Here is a 19624-nt window from a genome sequence, read left to right on the forward strand (position 1 = left end):
CTGGCAAGCGTTGGTGTGTTCCTATCAGGAACCCATCAGGCTCAACCAGCAACATGCGAGCAAGATAGCATCCCTCAGAACGAAAGTGGTCCGTCTCCAAACAGTGGTCAACCAGGTCAAACCTAAGTATGAGGCAATCTCGGAGGCCCACATCAGACAGGCCAATCTAGTCCATAGCCTCCAGCTACGCCCTGCCTCCACCCCAGGAGCCAGAATCTCTCTACTTGACAAATGGGATGGGCTGGACGGAAAACCTGGTGGTGTGTTTGCCACCCTGGATATGATATTTGAATGCCACCCCGCTACATACAGGTGCTGGCCAGTAAATTAGAATATCATCAAAAGGTTGAAAATATTTCAGTAATTCCATTCAAAACGTGAAACTTGTACATTATATTCATGCAATGCACACAGACCAATGTATTTCCAATGTTCATTACATTTAAATTTGATATTCATAAGTGACAACTAATGAAAACTCCAAATTTGGTATCTCAAAAAATTAGAATATTCTGAAAAGGCTGAATATAGAAGACACCTGCTGCCACTCTAATCAGCTGATTTACTCAAAACACCTGCAAAGGCCTTTAAAAGGTCCCTCAGTCTTGTTTTGAAGGCACCACAATCATGGGGAAGACTTCTGACTTAACAGCTGTCCAAAAGACAATCATTGACACCTTGCACAAGGAGGGCAAGACACAAAAGGTGATTGCTAAAGAAGCTGGCTGTTCGCAGAGCTCTGTGTCCAAGCACATTAACAGACAGGCGAAGGGACGGAAAAAATGTGGTAGAAAAAAGTGTACAAGCTCTAGGGATAACCGCACCCTGCAGAGAATTGTGACGACAAACCCATTCAAAAATGTGGGGGAGATCCACAAAGAGTGGACTGCAGCTGGAGTCAGCGCTTCAAGAACCACCACGAGGAGACTCATGAAAGACATGGGATTCAGGTGTCGCATTCCGTGTGTCAAGCCACTCTTGAACATGAAACAGCGCAAGAAGCGTCTCGCCTGGGCCAAGGACAAAAAGGACTGGACTGATGCTGAGTGGTCCAAAGTTATGTTTTCTGATGAAAGCAAGTTCTGCATTTCCTTTGGAAATCAAGGACCCAGAGTCTGGAGGAAGAGCGGAGAAGCACAGAATCCACGTTGCATGAGGTCCAGTGTAAAGTTTCCACCGTCAGTGATGGTGTGGGGTGCCATGTCATCTGCCGGTGTTGGCCCACTCTGTTTCCTGAGGTCCAGGGTCAATGCAGCCGTCTACCAGGAAGTTTTAGAGCACTTCATGCTTCCTGCTGCTGACCAACTTTATGGGGATGCAGACTTCACCTTTCAACAGGACTTGGCACCTGCACACAGTGCCAAAACCACCAGCACCTGGTTCAAGGACCATGGTATCCCTGTCCTTGATTGGCCAGCAAACTCGCCTGACCTTAACCCCATAGAAAATCTATGGGGTATTGTGAAGCGGAGGATGCAATACGCTAGACCCAACAATGCAGAGGAGCTGAAGACGACTATCAGAGCAGCCTGGGCTCTCATAACACCTGAGCAGTGCCACAGACTGATCGAGTCCATGCCACGCCGCATTACTGCAGTTATTGAGGCAAAAGGAGCCCCGACTAAGTATTGAGTGCTATACATGCACATTCTTTTCATGTTCATTCTTTTCAGTTGGCCAACATTAGAGAAACAAACATTTTTTCATTGGCCTTTAGAATATTCTAATTTTCTGAGATACCAGATTTGATGTTTTCATTGGTTGTCACCTATAAATATCAAAATTAAACGTAATAAACATCAGAAATACATTGGTCTGTGTGCATTGCATGAATATAATGTACAAGTTTCACGTTTTGAATGGAATTACTGAAATATTTTCAACCTTTTGATGATATTCTAATTTACTGGCCAGCACCTGTATACCTTAGCTGTTCCCAGGGTGGCTCTGCTGACCTCCCTCCTAACCGGGCATACCGAGGACTGGGCGGCTGCTCTCTACAGAGAATTCCGCTGTTGTGTCCATGGGCAAGACACTTAACCCACCTTGCCTGCTGGTGGTGGTCGGAGGGACCGTTGGCGCCTGTGCTTGTCAGCCTTGCCTGTGTCAGTGTGCCCCAGGGCAGCTGTGGCTACAGCGTAGCTCATCACCACCAGTGTGTGAATGTGTGTGTGAATGGATGAATGATACACTGTAGTGTAATGGGCCATTCCCATGTGTACCTGCTCCGCATGGTCCGGGCATCCCCAGCCAGCCCCAGCCCGGCCTGAGTGATTCCTCACTTTCCTCACGTCCTTGCTCTGGAATGCGGACGTGACTGAGCATGCGGGCGGTCCCCAGAAATTGGCGGGAGAAGTTGGCGCGAACATGTCAGTGATGTCGTATATCAGCGACCATTTGAGCCGCCCTGTGTTTATATGTGTGTAGGGTTGTAAACAATGGAGAATTTTGTGGTGTTATTTTTCATGGATCTGCGCTTGTGGCTCTTTTTGGGGGCCAGACTCCGCGCTAGACTGGCCGAAAGGCGTCGGCTTCGCCAGCTGAGGAGGGATGAGAGGAGGGTTAAATCTGCAAAGCGATGCCGAGTCATGCTGGAAGCCATTCTGAAGCAGTACAACACATTGCTGCGATTACGACAACGCAGACGATGCATCCTGGTAATTGCTAAAATTCAAATTCTAACGAGCGTCACGCACGGTGCGTGTTTAATACACTTCAAATTAATAAAATACGTTTCATTTGTTTTAGATGGCTATTTTGGAAGGCTCCAGCTGCAGACGCGCAGTCTGGTCACTCAGCCAATCCTCTGACTGGTGGGATAAATATGTGCATCGTTATACGGAAGGGCAGTGGTTGAAGCACTTCAGAATGTCCGAGGAGATGTTAATTTTCTTGTGCAACAAACCACGGCCAGCATTGCAGCGAAAAGACACTTTCTTCCGTGAGTGTGTGCCTCTGAGGAAGATTGTGGCTATTGCGTTATGGAAATTTGCTAAAGGTTCAGATTACAGACCCATCTGTGTTTTGTTTGGTGTTGGCATCTCAACTGTTGCCAAGTGTGTCAAGGACTTTTGTGCTGCTGCAGAAGCATTGTTGTTCAATTCAATTCAAAGATACTTTATTAATCCCAGAGGGAAATTAGAGTTTCAGTACACACAATTCCGAGTTGCCAGAACTGATTCATTTACCCAATGAGAGTAAATTTCGGGAGATAGCATCCTATTTTGAGAGCAGGTGGGGGTTGCCACAGTGTGTGGGTGCTATTGATGGCTCACACATCCCCATCTTAGCACCCAGAAACTTTCACACAGATTATTTCAACCGGAAAGGGTGGCAAGCTGTGGCTGATGGAAAGGGGCTGTTTTGGAAAATTTTTGCAGGGCTTACAGGGAGCATGCATGATGCGAGGGAACTGCCACTTTCCTCCATCTGGGATTTGGCAAGCCGTGGAAATCTCTTCCCTGACCATTCAATCCAAATTGCTGACGTTGACTTTGGATACTGCATCCTGGGTGACTCTGCTTACCCGATGTGACTGGCTTCTGAAACCATTCACAGAAACTGGGCGACTGACAGAGCAGCAACTTCTTTTTAACAAGAAGTTCAGCCGGGCACGTGTGGTGGTTGAAAATGCCTTTGGTAGGCTGAAGGGAAGGTGGCGCTGCCTACTTAAAAGGAATGACTGTGATGTCAGTCTGGTGCGTTCCATGATTCTGACCTGCTGTGCCCTGCAGAATCTGTGTGAGAGCCATGGGGAGAATTATGACAATGTGTGGACAACTGAAATGGAATACCCTGAACCTGTGGCTGCACCACCACCGCCACAAAACACAGGAGATGTGGGAGGGACAGCAAAGTGTGATGCTTTGATGATGCACCTGCTGGGGCAGTAGTGATTGGAGTACATCCGACTTTATGTTTTGCTCAAATAAAGTTTTATCCACTCAGAAAATGTTTGACCTTTGAACTTTCTTTTATGCACCACCACCTAAAAATTGTAAACATGAGCAAATATATTTCATGAGTTTGTTTTAAGTCAAGTGTGGACTGTACACATTTGAGCTTCTGATCCTTCTAAACACGCCTGCTGACAAAAAGAATAAAAAAATAAAACTACCATCTTTTAAATCCAAATAAATTATATGGACATCATGTCCAAATTAATGCAGATCAGCTAGATAAAGTTGACTTGAGAAATTGTTTTTATGCACATCCAAGGCTTCGCCATATGTCTCAAGTCTGGTTATTAAGGCAAGTGCAAATAAATATTTGGACTCTTGTTTACATTGATGCCTGACTGACAAAAGTTCTTATTAGCCAAGTGTGGAGTGCACATTTGAGCTTCTGATCCTTCTCTACCCTCCTGCTGACATATAACCTAATCTTGTCTACAATGACACCTACCTGGTATTTATTCCTATATAAATCTCAAAGTTGAATAAAGCAAATATCAAAGGCTGGTTTATGTTATTTTAGCACATATATTTTTATATTGAAACTATAATTGGACCCTTCCACTTCACATTCTGTGAAATGGACACAGTGATATCATTACACGTTGCATTATCAAACACTTTATTGCACCTCTATTTTAAAAAAACAAACAAAAAACATTCAGGTCATTTATTTAGTAGATTTTTCGACCGCAGACACCAAACTACGCAGCACATCCAAGAAAGCTTGGTTGAATTCCCGCTGTTCTATCCTCTCCTCTTGTCTCTCATCCCTCAAGTCTCTCATCCTTCTGCAGGCATCTGTCTTCCATCTCTGACTCAGTGTGCTGCTCCATTAAACAGTTCATCTTCCTCGCAGTCTCAAGGAAAGGAACCCTACGTCACTCTCCACCAGCGTCTCCAACAACGGTGATGCGATGCTACTCCCCCTCCTCCTTTTTCCTGAATGAACGCCAAAACGATGTAAATGTAATTACACGTGCTTGTCATATTTTGATGTTGTTGTTGCAAATGAACTCACCGTAACGTGGTTTGTTGTCCATCGATGACGCTGAGACGCTTGGGCTGCAGCTACGGCCGCAGTCGCCAGATGAGGGCCCAGCGTGCATGTCCCCAGTGTCGGGCACGTCCTGGCTCTCATCGGCGCACAGTTCCAGAGTTATCTCTTTTACAAAGAGAAAACAATAAATAACTTAATATGCACAAACACAAATTGGGTTAAATAACTAACCGAAGACGTTAATGGGCAAGCTAGGCCACAAGTAGGCATACCACAACTAGCCTGGAGTTAGCCTAGCCTTTTGTTCGCATATCAGCGCTACCATTTTGTCCGCACTATAGTACTGTGTAGCACAAACGGGAGGTCATATTATTAATTATTATGATAAGTGCTCACTCACCATTGTCCTGAGGGCCAGTGTAAGCTGGAGTGGCTCACAGGCCTCTCACCATAAATGGCATCCATGTCGGCAAACCATTTCCAGTGCCGCCGGTCTGCCCCACTCCTGCTGTTGTGGTCCTTGACGGACCTGTACTCAGCTTTAAGTTTTTTTTAATTTTTCAGGGCACTGCTTGGAGGTGCGTTCGTAGCCATTGGTGGACATTGCTTGTGCAAGTCCCTGAAAGTCCTTTTCGTTTCGCACAGAACCGTCCAGTTTGCGCTGGATTCTGTCATCAGCGAGCAAAGAGAGGAAGATTTTAACCTCCTTATTGCTCCAGGGATTCGAAGCTGAGGTCTGCAAGCAGGGAGAAGACATGTCGATGCTGGAGAACACAAGCAAGAAATGGCGATGCTGAAGACTGAGTTTGTCGCGATTCTGTGACATCACTACTCATACTAAATGTAAACACTGCAAGGCCAATCAGAAGATTCGATTTAAGGGGAGGGTAACGCATCACTTGACCAATCGGTGGAGACAAGGGCGTGTTGGGCCTGGTCGGCCTGAAGCAGACCCCTCGAGAAGAGGGCTGAGAATGAGCCTTGGTGCACCCGGAAAAATACCAGGCCACCCAGATATGTAAACAAGCTATGCTATCCGGGCCGGGCCGACCAGGTACAAATGGGAATGGCCCATAAAGTGCTTTGGAGTCCTATGACTCTGAAAGGCGCTATACACCATCATCCTTGTCTCCCACCACGCTTCACCCAGCAAAGCCGACAGTTCATTTCCTTTCAGCCCATTTGAAACATTTTATTTTTATTTTGCATACCCTTGTTTCACAGCTTTCATCCTTTTTCTAAAAGCTCACACAGGGAGTCAATCCTTCTTTCCTTTCAAAGTAAAAGCATCCTCTTTGTCAATTGTAAAATTAGTCTAATCTTAGGACAAAATTCTAAACCTAATTATAGTAATTATGAATTTCATTCAATTCAATTCAATGAAATTCAAAAATACTTTATTAATCCCAGAGGGAAATTGATTGCTGTAGTAGTTCAGAATAATAATAATAATCAAGTCATCAAAGAGTTGTTGTATATTACAATGGCTGTTGGCAGGAAGGATCTCCAGTAGCGGTCAGTGTTGCAGCAAAGCTGAACAAGCCTCTGACTGAAGACACTCTTCCGTTGTCGGACAGTCTTGTGAAGAGAATGCTCAGGGTTGTCCATCATTTTCTTGATTCTCTGGAGAATCCTTCTCTGCATCATCTCCTCCAGCGGTTCCACAGTCGTCCCCAGAACAGAACCAGCCTTTTTTATTAGGCTGTTGGGTATGTCTTTTCTCTGATCTGTTCCTTTGCTCTTCTTGTTTGGGATTTTTCTTGTAAAATGAAAAATCTCAATAAGTCAAATAGTGTTGCACCTTTAAGTAGAGCAACAGGACAAGCAATGTATTCTCTGAGTGTCTTGAGGCAGCTCTAACACAAAATAATCTGTCTGTTGGGGAAGGAAGACCCTTCTGCGGGATGCGTGCTATAACTTTATTATATCAGGACCCTTATTGTTAAACAAAGGTTTCGTTTTTAGCTGTTACTGACGTTCTTTGTGGATTATTCTTGTTCTGTAGTGTTCGTTTTTGCGAGAACAACCTCTCTGGTGTTATCACCTTTTGTATATTTGCTCAGATTGTATTTGTCCAATCTGGCTTCTCTCATCTGAAGGTTATTTTCATGGTAACAGACTTCTCCCTTCTTATCCTGCTCAGATTTGTGTAAATATAACCATGTGGCCAAATGACATCACCGAACATTGTTCATGCTGAGAATGATGTAAAGATTGGAAAGAGGATTTGTGATGAATTTAACAGTGGGTCCTCCGACTGCCCCTCCTCCCCCTCCTCTCCTCGTAACTCCATTCACCGAGGATTACGTTTCTGCGACTGAAACTTGGCAGGATGTTCTCCGTCCCTAATATACGTAGTTTCTGACCACACTGGCATTCCAGCTTTATGTGCTCGGACCAGCAACTCTTTTGTCATGTGGAGAGTAGAGATATGGCTGCAGAATGCAGAAGATGAGATGAAACCATAACGGGAGATAAACCAGTAGGTGAGCTTTTATTGCTCTGTGCTTTACCTGGATGTGCTTCTGCTTCACACAATGCCATCCACTTAGATGATGGATTATAACTACGTCTGATTGTGAGTCAAACTGTTAGGACGTGACATCCATAGTAGAAATGAGTATTTGGCATAACAGCGTAGCTCCCCAGATGTGTTTACATATGATTCATGTTTACAGGTGCGGAATGGACTGAAATCTCTCTGAGATGAAGACATGTTTAGTTGTTGGAAAACAGAAGTGTTTTGTTGTGTTTTTTTTAACCAAAGTTCATATTATTTTTATTTTCTATTGATTTCATAACAGTTCCTGTATTCTGCTCATTAGATAAAGGTTGTGAGACTTTTTAGTCTACAGATGTTAAACTAAGAGGAGTTTGTGTTGGTTAAGGGCTCCATGTTTTTGCAGTCAGCATCTTAATCACACAGTTTATCAGCATTTACACAGAGTATTCTGGGATGTACAGCTAATCCGTTTTAGAATCAGCGTCAGTCGTGTCAGTCTGCCACTTGTGGACAGATAATCACGTCTAAGGTTTACAGTTGATGGCGCCTCCTTGCCCAGAATTTCATCTAACACCTGTACGATAATCCTGTTATTTGTGAAATATCTCAACCACAATTCAGTAAAATCTGGAGCAGAGATCCATGATGTCCATGGATTAAACCACAGATGTCATGACCAATCAACCTTTATTTGTTTTCTAACTAAATATTTTCAGTATTACAAGGAATTGTAGCTTGGATGATTTTATAAATATCAGGTGTACATATGAAATTTAGTGCAGATATGTTGGTCCTATTCATCATGAAATTTATACCTTAAACAGTCCACCTATTTTATGAGCTAATTAGTGAAAAATTGTTTTGCACACTAAAATTATTTCAAGTGTTTGTTGGAGATGCACAAAGAACCCTGTTTTTTTTTAATTGAAGAGTAAACAGAGTAAGTCAAGGAAAATGGTTTGCAGAAAGGAGACTTACAACTTCTTATCCATGTAGACAGTCTCATTTGCTGAATCTACTTTGCTGCTTTTACAACAACATTTCTCTGTTGAGGGACAATAAATGCATTTTCTCTTCTATTCCACTTTAGTTTTAAGTTTAATGTTCTTTGAAGGACATTAATAGAAAACATTTTTAGTAATTATGTTGTGTTATGACTTTTTTTTCCAATCAATGAAACAAAAAAACTTCTCATAAAATAAATAAAGCTGAAGACATTTTAAATATAATACAAGCTAAATTTGATGAAAACACAAAATTCCATATGTAAATTCAGAACTATTACTTCCTTCTTTCCTGATTCTTTAAATGATTTTTAGGGGTTCTTTTGGTTGTTTATTTTTTTTTGTTTTGTTTTTTTTATTTTTTGCTCATGAAAGTAAAGTTTTTCTTCACTAGTAAATAACTGCAGGTAAAATGATGCTTAGCTGTGTTTTTTTTTGTCAATATTAAAATAAGTTTGGATGTTTGGCCTTGTTGTAACTCGTGAGTGGCGCCTTCAGATTTTTCTGTTGCCGTTAAAAAAAAACTGGTCAAATACAGAAAATATCCAGTTAACACAAACCAAAATTCAGCATTGTTTCTAATGAAACTTAAAGGGAGACAAAACCCTCACAAACGCAAGAGAACATTACCCACAATGGGGGAGCGGTGAGCTGCAGACACAGCCGCGCTCGGGAACCATTTGGTGGTTTAACCCCCCAATCCAACCCCGTAATGCTGAGTGTCAAGCAGGGAGGCATTGGATCCCATTTTTATCCAAGTCTGTGGTATGACCCGACCAGGAATTGAACCCTGATCTCCCAGTCTCAGGGCGGACACTCTACCACTAGGCCATATATATATATATATATATATATATATATATATATATATATATATATATATATTTACCAGTTACTCACTTTGTAGTATCCAGATGTATTCATAGCTTGCCTATTAAGTTATCTAGATAAAGCTGCATGCAGCTTCAGGTAGTCATGCTCTGAATTTGAGGTTGTTATCCACACCTTTATCTCCTCACGCTAAGACAACTGCAACCTGGATCGTTTACAGGTGGTTCAAAATGCCTGTGCTCAGCTTCTCATCTAGTCGTCAGAGTACACCCAAATCACACCGCATCTCCTCCAGCTTCACTGGCTGCTAGTCAACTTCAGGGTTCATTTCAAGATCCTGGTTCTAGTCTTTAGGGAATTACATGGACAAGCACCATCATACATTGGTAATCTTCTTGGATTTCCGCTTCCGGTCGGCAACAAGATGGCGCCTGTGCTTGGCTTAGCCGCCGTCACCGGCCACTTTTTCAAACTTTCCTCCACTAACCTCCTCTTTTCCACCTTGCTCTTGTTTGCAATCCTCTTCAGTAGTGTCCCTGCTACCATCTCCTATGATCGCCAGACTCTTTTGTCCTTCCGTTCGTTCACGATCGCCCAAGATGCACCGAGGACATACCATCCTGTTTGTTTACCTGAGTGGCGCACTGGCCTGGAGGCAAACGACGGTCCCGAGCTGCCCGCCTCCGGCTATGTTTGTCCGGTCCTGGGAAAACGTCGGAGGAAAAGAGGTAAACGAGCAGGAATCCAGATGAGAATGAGACTTCTCTTAAAGCGTGGTTTATCGAGTAAACATCGGCGCGATCTTCTAGCTTCTTGTCCTTTGTTTGGTGACCTGAGCGCCACTTCTGCATTCCTGCCAGGCAGCATTGCAGCGCGGTTCATCCGTCCAAGTTTTTTAAGGTCGGTTTATCCTCATTCCTCAGTGGTTTCTCCTCCTGTTCCCTCCATAAGTGGTTTTTATAAACACCGTGGATCTAACCCTGCTAATTTACGTCCACTAACTCCAGCTGTTTCTGTAGTTTCTGATTCCTCCACCTCACTCAGCATGGCTCTATTAAATACCTGCTCTGTTAACAATAAGTCCTTCCTGCTCAATGATTTAATTCTCTCTAAAAACCTGGATTATCTGTTTCTGACTGAAGTTTGGCAGCAAACTTCTGATTATTCTGGTCTGATTGAACTCTGCCCGAGTGGTTATTCTTTTCTTAGCCAGCCCCGGGGTTCTGGTCATGGTGGAGGCCTAGCTGTTGTTTTCAGAGACCATCTTCCATGTAGCTCTACGACCTCTGGTCACTTTGCTTCCTTTGAACTGCAGCTGATTAAAGTCGGGCATAAGGACCCGTTCTACTGTGCTGTGGTTTATCGTCCACCTGGTCCAAACAGTTCTTTCCTTCAGGAGTTTAGTGACTTTCTATCCTCCACTGTGAAGCTGTCCAGACTGGTGATTGTTGGTGACTTTAACATCCACGTTGATGATCCCTCCGATCTCTTTGCCATGAATTTCTCCAGCTTTATGGATTCCTTCGGCTTTACCCAGCATGTTTCTGGCCCCACACACATCTGAGGGCTCACTCTGGACCTTGTTTTTACCATGGGTCTAAACGCTGACAGTGTTTGTCCTGAGGACATTTATATTTCAGATCACCATTTCATTTTCTTTAACTTGTCAGTTTCTGCGTCCCCACCTCCTGCTCGCCGTATGGTTAGTTCTCGTTTTCTTAATGAGAGCACAGCTAGCAATTTTTCTGCTGCTTTTGATCCACCCTGTTCTTCTGATAACGACCCAGATTCCTTAAAGGGGCATTATGGAAGTTTGACAGCCAAAACATGTATAGAAATAATACATTTATTCTTCATACATTCTCCTGCAATGCCCTGGTCCTGTAGAATGAGCCCTGGCCTTTTTACTGTGATTGCCTGTTTTTCTGTAAAATCACAGAAAAGGAGAGATGCTCGGGTCGAGCAGGCTGCTTCATGTGCGTTCACACACAGGCATAGCCCGTAGCGTTTGCTATCAGTAGCTTTAGCAGCAGAGAGTGAGGTAGTGCCAACTCAGCGACTTTGTCGCTGTTCCTAACACCTAGTGATGAACCTAGCTACATTTCTGAGGACCCTTAGCTACTTTCTTCTAGATATTTCCTACAAATTAGCAACAAAATAGCCATTTTCGCTCCAAACTATTCTTTGGTTTGACATTGTTTCAGCTGTCATCAAGGATATAAGTTACAGATACTGTGATTGCTAGTAGAGTGTAGCTCACCTTGTAGCTCACCTTGGGTTTGATTCTGGATGTGAACATAGTTCATTTAGAGTTTCTATTTTACATTAACAGTATATTTTTTTACAGTAAGATGCCCAAATTTTTATTTGAGACTCGCCGAACGGCATTTAATTCATAGATTAAAAATTGTGGGTTCAACTTTCATTTTGGAACAATTTTTCAAGCAAGGGAATGGAATGATCTGAGCATGCAGGAGGACTGACCCATCTTAAACTTATGTCGGCTGTGCTGAAGAGAAAGGTACATAACCAAATTATTTAATTAATTAGCTGCGCGTTCTCCTGTCCTCTGTCCTCGGGGCCACACACACGGAGCTGACTGTCTCAGCTGTTATTTTCGTTAAGGAGTGTGCACTACAGCATGCGCGCCTCGTGCACGAGCCTACTATTGAAGCTGCCGTGATGCTTTTGGCCTGAGGGGGCAATCACGAGCATAAAAATTCAAAACTCCGTAAAGTCCCTTTAACTTCTCAGTTTAACGAGCACTGCCTCTCCATTCTGGACAACATCTGTCCTGTCAGAACCAGATCAGTTCCTGCAGTGAACCCTACTCCCTGGTTTAATGACAGCCTTCACAGCCTGAAGCGCCAATGCAGAAAAATTGAGCGTTTGTGGAAGAAAACCCATCTCCACGTCCATCTGCTACACCTAAAGGATCTTCTGTCATCCTTTAACTCTGCAGTCAGAGACACCAGGGTTTCCTATTTCTCCAACCTGGTGTCCCAGAGCAAAGGGAACCCCAAGGTGCTGTTTAACACCATCAGCAGCATCGTCTCTCCTGCCACTCCTACAGCCTCCATCCACTCGGTTACAGACTGTGAAAACTTTCTGTCTTTCTTTGTGGACAAAGTCAATAAGGTTAGATCTAGCATCTCTCCTTCAGCCTTATCGCTGCCTCTCCCGACTCCAACCAGGCCCATCATCCTAGATAGCTTTGCTCCTGTTTCTTTGCCTGAGTTAACCAAACTAGTTAACTCTATGAAGACCTCTGCATGCCCCCTCGACATCTTACCCTCATCTTTGTTTAAAAGTACTTTTCAGTCAATCGGTCCCAGTGTGCTCTCTATAATTAATGCTTCTCCGGTTTCTGGTCAGGTCCCTGCTTACTTTAAGAACGCTGTAATCCACCCACTTCTTAAAAAACCGAGTCTCGACCCCTCTCTCCATAGCAGCTTCAGACCCATCTCTAAACTTCTGTTCATCTCAAAGATCTTGGAAAAGGCTGTGGCTAAAAAACTCACAGCTGCTCTTGATGAACATAACATCTATGATAGCTTCCAGTCAGGTTTTCGTAGAGCTCATTCTACTGAAACAACTCTTCTTAGGGTCTCTAATGACCTTCTGGCTCACAGTGATGCAGGGGACTGTTCTCTTCTGGTCCTGCTGGACCTGACTGCAGCCTTTGACAGTGTTGACCATCACCTGCTACTGGAGAGGCTCAGAGACTGGGTAGGCCTATCAGGATCTGCTCTGGAGTGGTTCTCCTCTTATCTCTCTGAGCGCTCCTTTTCTGTGGCCGTCTCCAAGTTTAGGTCCTCCACCACCTCTCTTACCCATGGTGTCCCACAAGGTTCTGTGCTGGGGCCTCTGCTCTTCCTCCTCTATCTGCTTCCTCTTCAGCACATCCTGAGCTCCTTCAAAGGAATCTCTTACAATCTTTATGCAGATGACATCCAACTGTACATCTCCTTTAAGCCCCATGAGATGTCTAAGCTGCAGCTGCTATACACCTGCTTAGACTCTATCAAAACCTGGATGGCTGGGAGCTTTCTTCAGCTGAATGAAGATAAGACTGATATCCTCATCTGTGCCCCAGACAAGCTGGTTCCCAAAGTCAGAGACTCTCTTGGTCAGCTTGCTTCCCACACTAAACCTTCCGTCAGGAATCTTGGCGTGACCTTTGACCCAGCTCTCACCCTGGATTCTCATGTCAGTTCTCTTGTTCGCTCTTCCTTCTTCCATCTCAGGAACATTGCTAAGCTGAGTCCCATTCTGTCTTGCTCTGAACTTGAGACAGTTATCCACTCCTTCATCTCCTCATGCTTAGACTATAACTCTCTTTTCACGTGTCTGAGCAGAACCTCCCTGAACCGTCTACAGGTGGTTCAGAATGCCTGTGCTCGGCTTCTGACCAAGTCCTCCAAACACACCCACATCACCCCGCTTCTCCTCCAGCTTCACTGGCTGCCAGTCAACTTCAGGGTTCATTTCAAGATCCTGGTTCTGGTCTATAGGGCCTTACATGGACAAGCACCATCTTACATTGGTGATCTTCTTAGTCCCTACACCCCCAGCAGGTCCCTGAGGTCCAGTGACCAAAGCCTACTGGTTGTGTAGCACCAGGCTAAAGACCAAAGGTGACAGATCATTTGCTGCTGTGGCCCCCAGACTCTGGAACTCTCTCCCCCTGAGCCTGAGATCAGTGGACTCAGTGGACTCCTTTAAAAAGCAGCTGAAAACTCACTTGTTCAGGCTGGTTTTGCTGTGACCTTCGGTTCATTCTTCATCACCACCCTCTCCTTATTCAGATCCCCCTATACCAATTCTGCCATTCTATCCACTGATCTTACTTATTCACGTTCTCTTTCCCTTTGTTCATGTTATTTGTTCTAATCACAATTTTTCACTTTTCCCAATTGTATGATATTTTTAATTATTGTTACTTTTTATTTTACTTTATATTTTAATGTTTCTTTTTGTGAAGTGCCTCGTGATTTTTATCTTGAGAGGTGCTATATCAAAGATTGTTTCTTCTTCATAGCAGATGGGTTAGGGTGGAGCCGTCCGACATTCAGAGCGGTCGAGGAAAATCAGCCAATCAGCAAGCAACTAGTTTTATTTTCATGTCCTGGCTGGAATGGTGTTGTATTTGTCCAATTATCCTGGGCCATTGTCAGCCCAAAGTTTCAAATAATTTTTAAGCCAATTTTATAAGACACACCATGCTGGTTAATCAGCGCAATACTGCTGCCAGGGTGTGTCTTCTGAACGCGCCGTGGCACCCTGACAATGTGGGATTTTTGCAGCATTTGTGGCGCCATGCTATTGCTGCAACACTGGACTAGTGAATGCATATTACACCTTGGCACAACAGAGGGTGGTGTCATGATCCCATTGACCGCCAAGCTCTGGCCAGCGACAATATTGAAAATGAAAGTAAACATGGGCCGTAAGTGAGAACCAGCTAATACAGTAAAATGGAGTAATGCATAGCTCCACCTGACCGTTCACGGGGACTGTGAGTTACAGACATCTTTAAGCGGCTTGTTACAAAAACTTGATGATGATCGCAGTGAAAAGCAAGTTATGTTCAAGTTAAACTGAAGTCTGTGGCAGCGCCGAGACCTCCCCATAACCCCTTATATCCACCTTAGTGTAATCTTTTGTAAAAAGGACACAATTGTGCCATATTATCGCCATGCCAAGGTTCCCTGGTGCAGGCTCATTGCGACAAATTGCCAACATTGTTTTCTAAAAGAGGCTTTAGAGCCTTTCCAAGTAGTTCTACAACCATTTTTCTGTAGAGCATAAAAAACAAGAAGATAGAGCTGTCTCAACTTATGATCATCAGCCTAAATGATATGTAGCTTTTAATACATAAAATGTACCGTAAATCCTCTAATACAGGCCGGTATTCAATTAAAGGCCGGGTCTCCAATTTTGGCCGGTGTCGGAGTCAGCAGAGGTAAATAATGGCCGGTCTCTTATTGTGGCCGGGTGGAATGTGGTAACAAGCAAGTATGAGCGTCTCAGCGGCAGGGTTATTGTCCCCAAATCAACCAGCAGGAGGCAGGAGAGGTTCAGACCTTTATTAGGCTTTTTCTTCTACGCTTTGTAACGCTACAGGCACGATCCTCTATCATGCTCCTTCCACACAGAGTCACGGTGTCAGTTAACCATGCTAATTCAACCCGTTCCACAGAACACACATCACCTTCCCTGTGGCTTACATAACACTCACACAACACGCAAATCAGCACATAGGAACTAGCAGAACAATAGGAAACACATATAACACAATACCCAGAATGCACCTGGCTTACAACCCCAGCCAGGTCATTACACTATCAAGTTCAAAGAGAACGTGCTGATTATGCTGCAGAACACTCTGGAGAGCAGCAGTATGGGGTGTATGAACTAGTCAACTTCACTATAGTGACTTTTTATGCCTGTCGTCGACTAGTCGCTGTCACGTGATAATGACCGGCAAGATGCAGCCCTCGGAAAAGACAGCAGCCTGCTATCAGCAGGTGACAAGCTCCTGCGCTGTGCCAGACCGTAGGTACTGACACGCGATCGTTCATGTCGGTTCATTTCCTTTAATGTTTTCTGTCTTTTATTTGCGCCTGATGTGTATCGCTGTTGTGGAGCGGGGCGCTTCACCTTGTCCTCCGACGCACAGATCACTGATGCGGCCGGCAAGCAGGGAGCGCTCCGCTGTTTTCGCGGTCGGTAGATCTGCCTCCTGAGCACGGCCACAGTAACAATCAGGTGTCGCCACCTCAAAAACTAATTTAACACGCGATCGTTCATGTCAGTTCATTTCCTTTAATGTTTTCTGTCTTTTATTTGCGCCTGATGCGTTTGCTGCATGCTGTGGAGCGGGGCGGTGCGCGCATCACCTTGTCCTCCGACGCACTGATCACTGATACGGCCGCCAAACATCGAGCGCTCCGCTGTTTTTGCGGTCGGTAGATCTTTTAGAACTGCAGTTCAAAGGTAACTCATGAGGTAAATATATATATGAACCCAGGTAGCAGTTTCTCTTTAGGATTGAGAGGAGATGCAGGAAGATAAACAGGCAGGACAGAAAAATAGTCAAATAAAAACAAGTTAGTTTTTGTACCTGGTGGTTGCAGCAAACAGACACCATTGAAGGTCATCAGAAGTGAGGAACAGAAAATGAAATAATTATTTTAATGTTTAGAGCAGCAGGAACTCTGAGAGGCTGCAGGCGCATCAGTGAGTTTGCGGCCGCTGCGCAGGGGGAGGGGGGAGAGGGCTGAAGCAGGGGGAGGGGGGAGAGGGCTGAAGCAGAAACTACCGTTGTTAAAAGAAATGTGTTTAACTTTGAAAATGTGGGCGCAATTTTAATTGTCAAAAACTCCAGCGAACCATTAGTTCATTTTGCTCAAATAGAAATAGAGGCCTGCCTCTAATAATGGCCCTCCTTCCAATAAAGGCCTGGAGCTTGATGAGCTTGAGTCAAATACAGGCCCGGGCCTGTATTAGAGGATTTACGGTATATAGTGTTAGTTGGTATTTTTCTCATCTGATGTTACAAGCTCTTAACCTGGATGCATGACCACAGGATGTATTTAAAACAAAACAGAAGAGAAGACAAGTATCTGTTTGCGGTCTGTAATAGCTGAACATTGCCTCAATAATCAACACATAATTGTAGGCTTGATGTCATAAATCTGCAACAAACTGGTTTAAAATAAACATAAAATGTGCCAAATGAAGCATTATTTATCTCTGGTTTTTTAAAAAATGTAATTGCATAATTTAAATTGTTATGGTGAGGTCATTTTTCCCATTAGTCTTTGGTTGAGATTCAAGCAAATCTGTAACCAGGATGGGGACCATTTAAGTTGGTAAGGATCCAGGATTATCATGACCATTATGAGTATCCTGGTCAAAGCATTTAGCACTCTGGACATTGACAACATTTTAACTGTAAATCATTTACAAAAACTGAGCCAACATAATAATCTTTTCTGTTTGGATGAGTCGTTGGTATTCAAGGTTCCTCCAGGAGGCCTTTCTTACAAAACCAAGTGTCTCATTGCTGGCTCGTCCTCACTGTACTTGGCTAAAGTCTTCCAGGAACTTCTAGCTTCTGGCAGTTTTTCCATTTTTCATTTATATTTATAATGCACATTTTACGTTTCTGGATTAGTTTCTTCATGTCCAGTATAGCCTGTGCCTGTTGTGTTTAAGCAGTCATGCATATGTATCCCCCTCAGGAGCCAAACACTCAAGGACATCATTATTGTTCCTACTCGTTCATTAATGTTCAAAACAAATCAACTGCAAACGTTTATTTTACAAATCAAGAGTTCATCCAGGTCTGCACGATTCTGAGCTATGAAGCAACATTAAAGGTGTGGATAACTGAAAACCATTTTTTTAATGATTATTCCTGATTATAGTCAGTCTCTCTGAGTTTTTCATGCAGGTGTAACAGGAGAATAGTCTCCTACACCCATCTCCTGCATTAGTTTCAGATAGAAAATAGATGGGGAAACTTTAGGATTTGACAATTTTGACAGATCTACGTCACACTGTCACTTAACATTCATGGACTCACCCATCTTTACTCACAACAGGGAAGCCTGTTGTTGGTTTGGCGTCCAGGAAACCGCAGAGAACGTCTTGGCTAGTAGAAGCTAACTGTTAGCATTAGCAACTTCACAGCAGACCTCCGGCTGGAGTGTATTGTTGGTGGAATGGTAAATGACCTGTATTTCCATACTGCCTTCTTAGGGTTCTACCACCCCCCAAGGCACTTCACAGCACAATCAGTCATGCACCCATTCACATGCTGGTGGGAATGAGCTACAATGTAGCTACAGCTGCCCTGGGGCACACTGACAGAGGTGAGGCCTGCCAAACACTGGCGCCACCAGTCCCTCCGACCACCACCAGTAGGCAAGGTGGGTTAAGTATTTTGCCTAAGGACACACCAGCAACATTCTCTGGTCAGAGCAGTTATCTCAGGGGTCTCATGTCCAGACAAGACCTTGAGAAAGTCATTCACGCGTTCATCTACAGCAGGCTGGATTCTTGCAATGGTCTTTTGACTGGTCTTCCCAAAAAAAAAGCTGCGAAGCAACTGCAGCTTATTCAGAATGCTGCTGCTAGAATCTTAACAAAAACCAAGAGAACCGAGCACATCACTCCTGTTCTTAAAGAGCAAGTCACCCCAAATCTACTTTTTATTCTGATAAACTATATAAATGTGTGTCTAATCGTGCTGCAGACGTGTAGTCAATAGTTTAGTACTTTAGTGCATTTTAGTCTAAATTTAAATTTTCTGCCTAAAACTGTCAGTGTTGTGCCGTTGTCCAACACATTCTCACTCCCAGCGCATCAAAAACAAACGCTTAGTCAGCCACCCTCCGCCTCAGACCCCTGACTTATGTGCAAAAAGGGGTTTTTCCCTTTTCTGACTGCAGATCCCAATGCAGCGTTACACTGACGCGATGGGATGTCCGCAGCCAGGGCACCAAACAAGCTTATTGTACCTCATCCTAACCTTATCCTCTTATTTAACCTTCACCTCACCCCTATCCTAACCTTAACCATCTTGCTAGTGAACACGTTAGTGATGTGTCGGTCGCTCTAAAAGCCAGCTCTATGAAGTGAAAGGCGGGAGCCGCCTCGTCATTGGTCGGGTTTGGACCGAGGCAACGCGAGGGGGAGGTTTCAGCTACCAAGGTGGAGGTTAAAAGTAGAGGGTATTTGTAACCTCCCCCTCGCCAGATGGTTTATTCTAACGTTCCCCTTGGGCGGCATATACGAAAATTCACAGTCAGAATGCATGGGAAACAGACACTTGATCACAGTGAGAGTAACGTTTTAGGTAGAAAGAGAGTTAAGGTTAGGAATAGGGTGAGGGGAAGGTTATAAATAACAAAACGTTAAGGTTTAGGTGCGGTTTAATGAGGGTTAAGGTTAGGATTAGGGAGAGGGGAAGATTACGTTAAGGTTTAGGTACGGTTAAATGAGCTGGTTCGGTGCCGCATCAGCAGATATCCCATCACGTCAGTTTTACGCTGCATTGGGATCTGCAGTTAGAAAAGGGAAAAACCCCTTTTTGCACATAAGTAACGAAAAAGGGCACTTTTGGCGTCAGGGGTCTGAGGCGGAGGGTGGCTGACCAAGTGTTTGTTTTTGACGCACTGGGAGTGAGAATGTGTTGCGTTGTCAAGTAAAAAGTCTGCACTGCATTTGAATTTAAATCTGCCATCGCTATTGGCTAAGAGGTGCCCTAAAATGTTAGCTGGTACCATATGATGTCACATTGTCATTGTGAGCCTGTGTGTGT

At 44.0% G+C, this 19624-nt stretch overlaps 1 protein-coding gene across 3 annotated transcripts in view; it reads left to right on the forward strand.

Annotated features, from left to right (window-relative positions):
* Positions 1-19624, forward strand: part of slc1a9 (solute carrier family 1 member 9) — an 81777-nt gene that overhangs the window by 39438 nt on the left and 22715 nt on the right. Inside the window, exon 1 of one of the 3 annotated variants that reach the window (XM_054740161.2) lies at positions 7325-7435. The exons of the other annotated variants lie outside the window; for them this stretch is intronic. The gene's annotated coding sequence lies outside the window, so the exon portion shown is untranslated. Of the gene's footprint in view, positions 1-7324; positions 7436-19624 lie in introns of those variants that run through there. 3 annotated transcript variants of the gene reach the window in all.

Source organism: Nothobranchius furzeri, chromosome 5, assembly GCF_043380555.1.
Source record: "Nothobranchius furzeri strain GRZ-AD chromosome 5, NfurGRZ-RIMD1, whole genome shotgun sequence".
Lineage (NCBI taxonomy): Eukaryota > Metazoa > Chordata > Actinopteri > Cyprinodontiformes > Nothobranchiidae > Nothobranchius > Nothobranchius furzeri.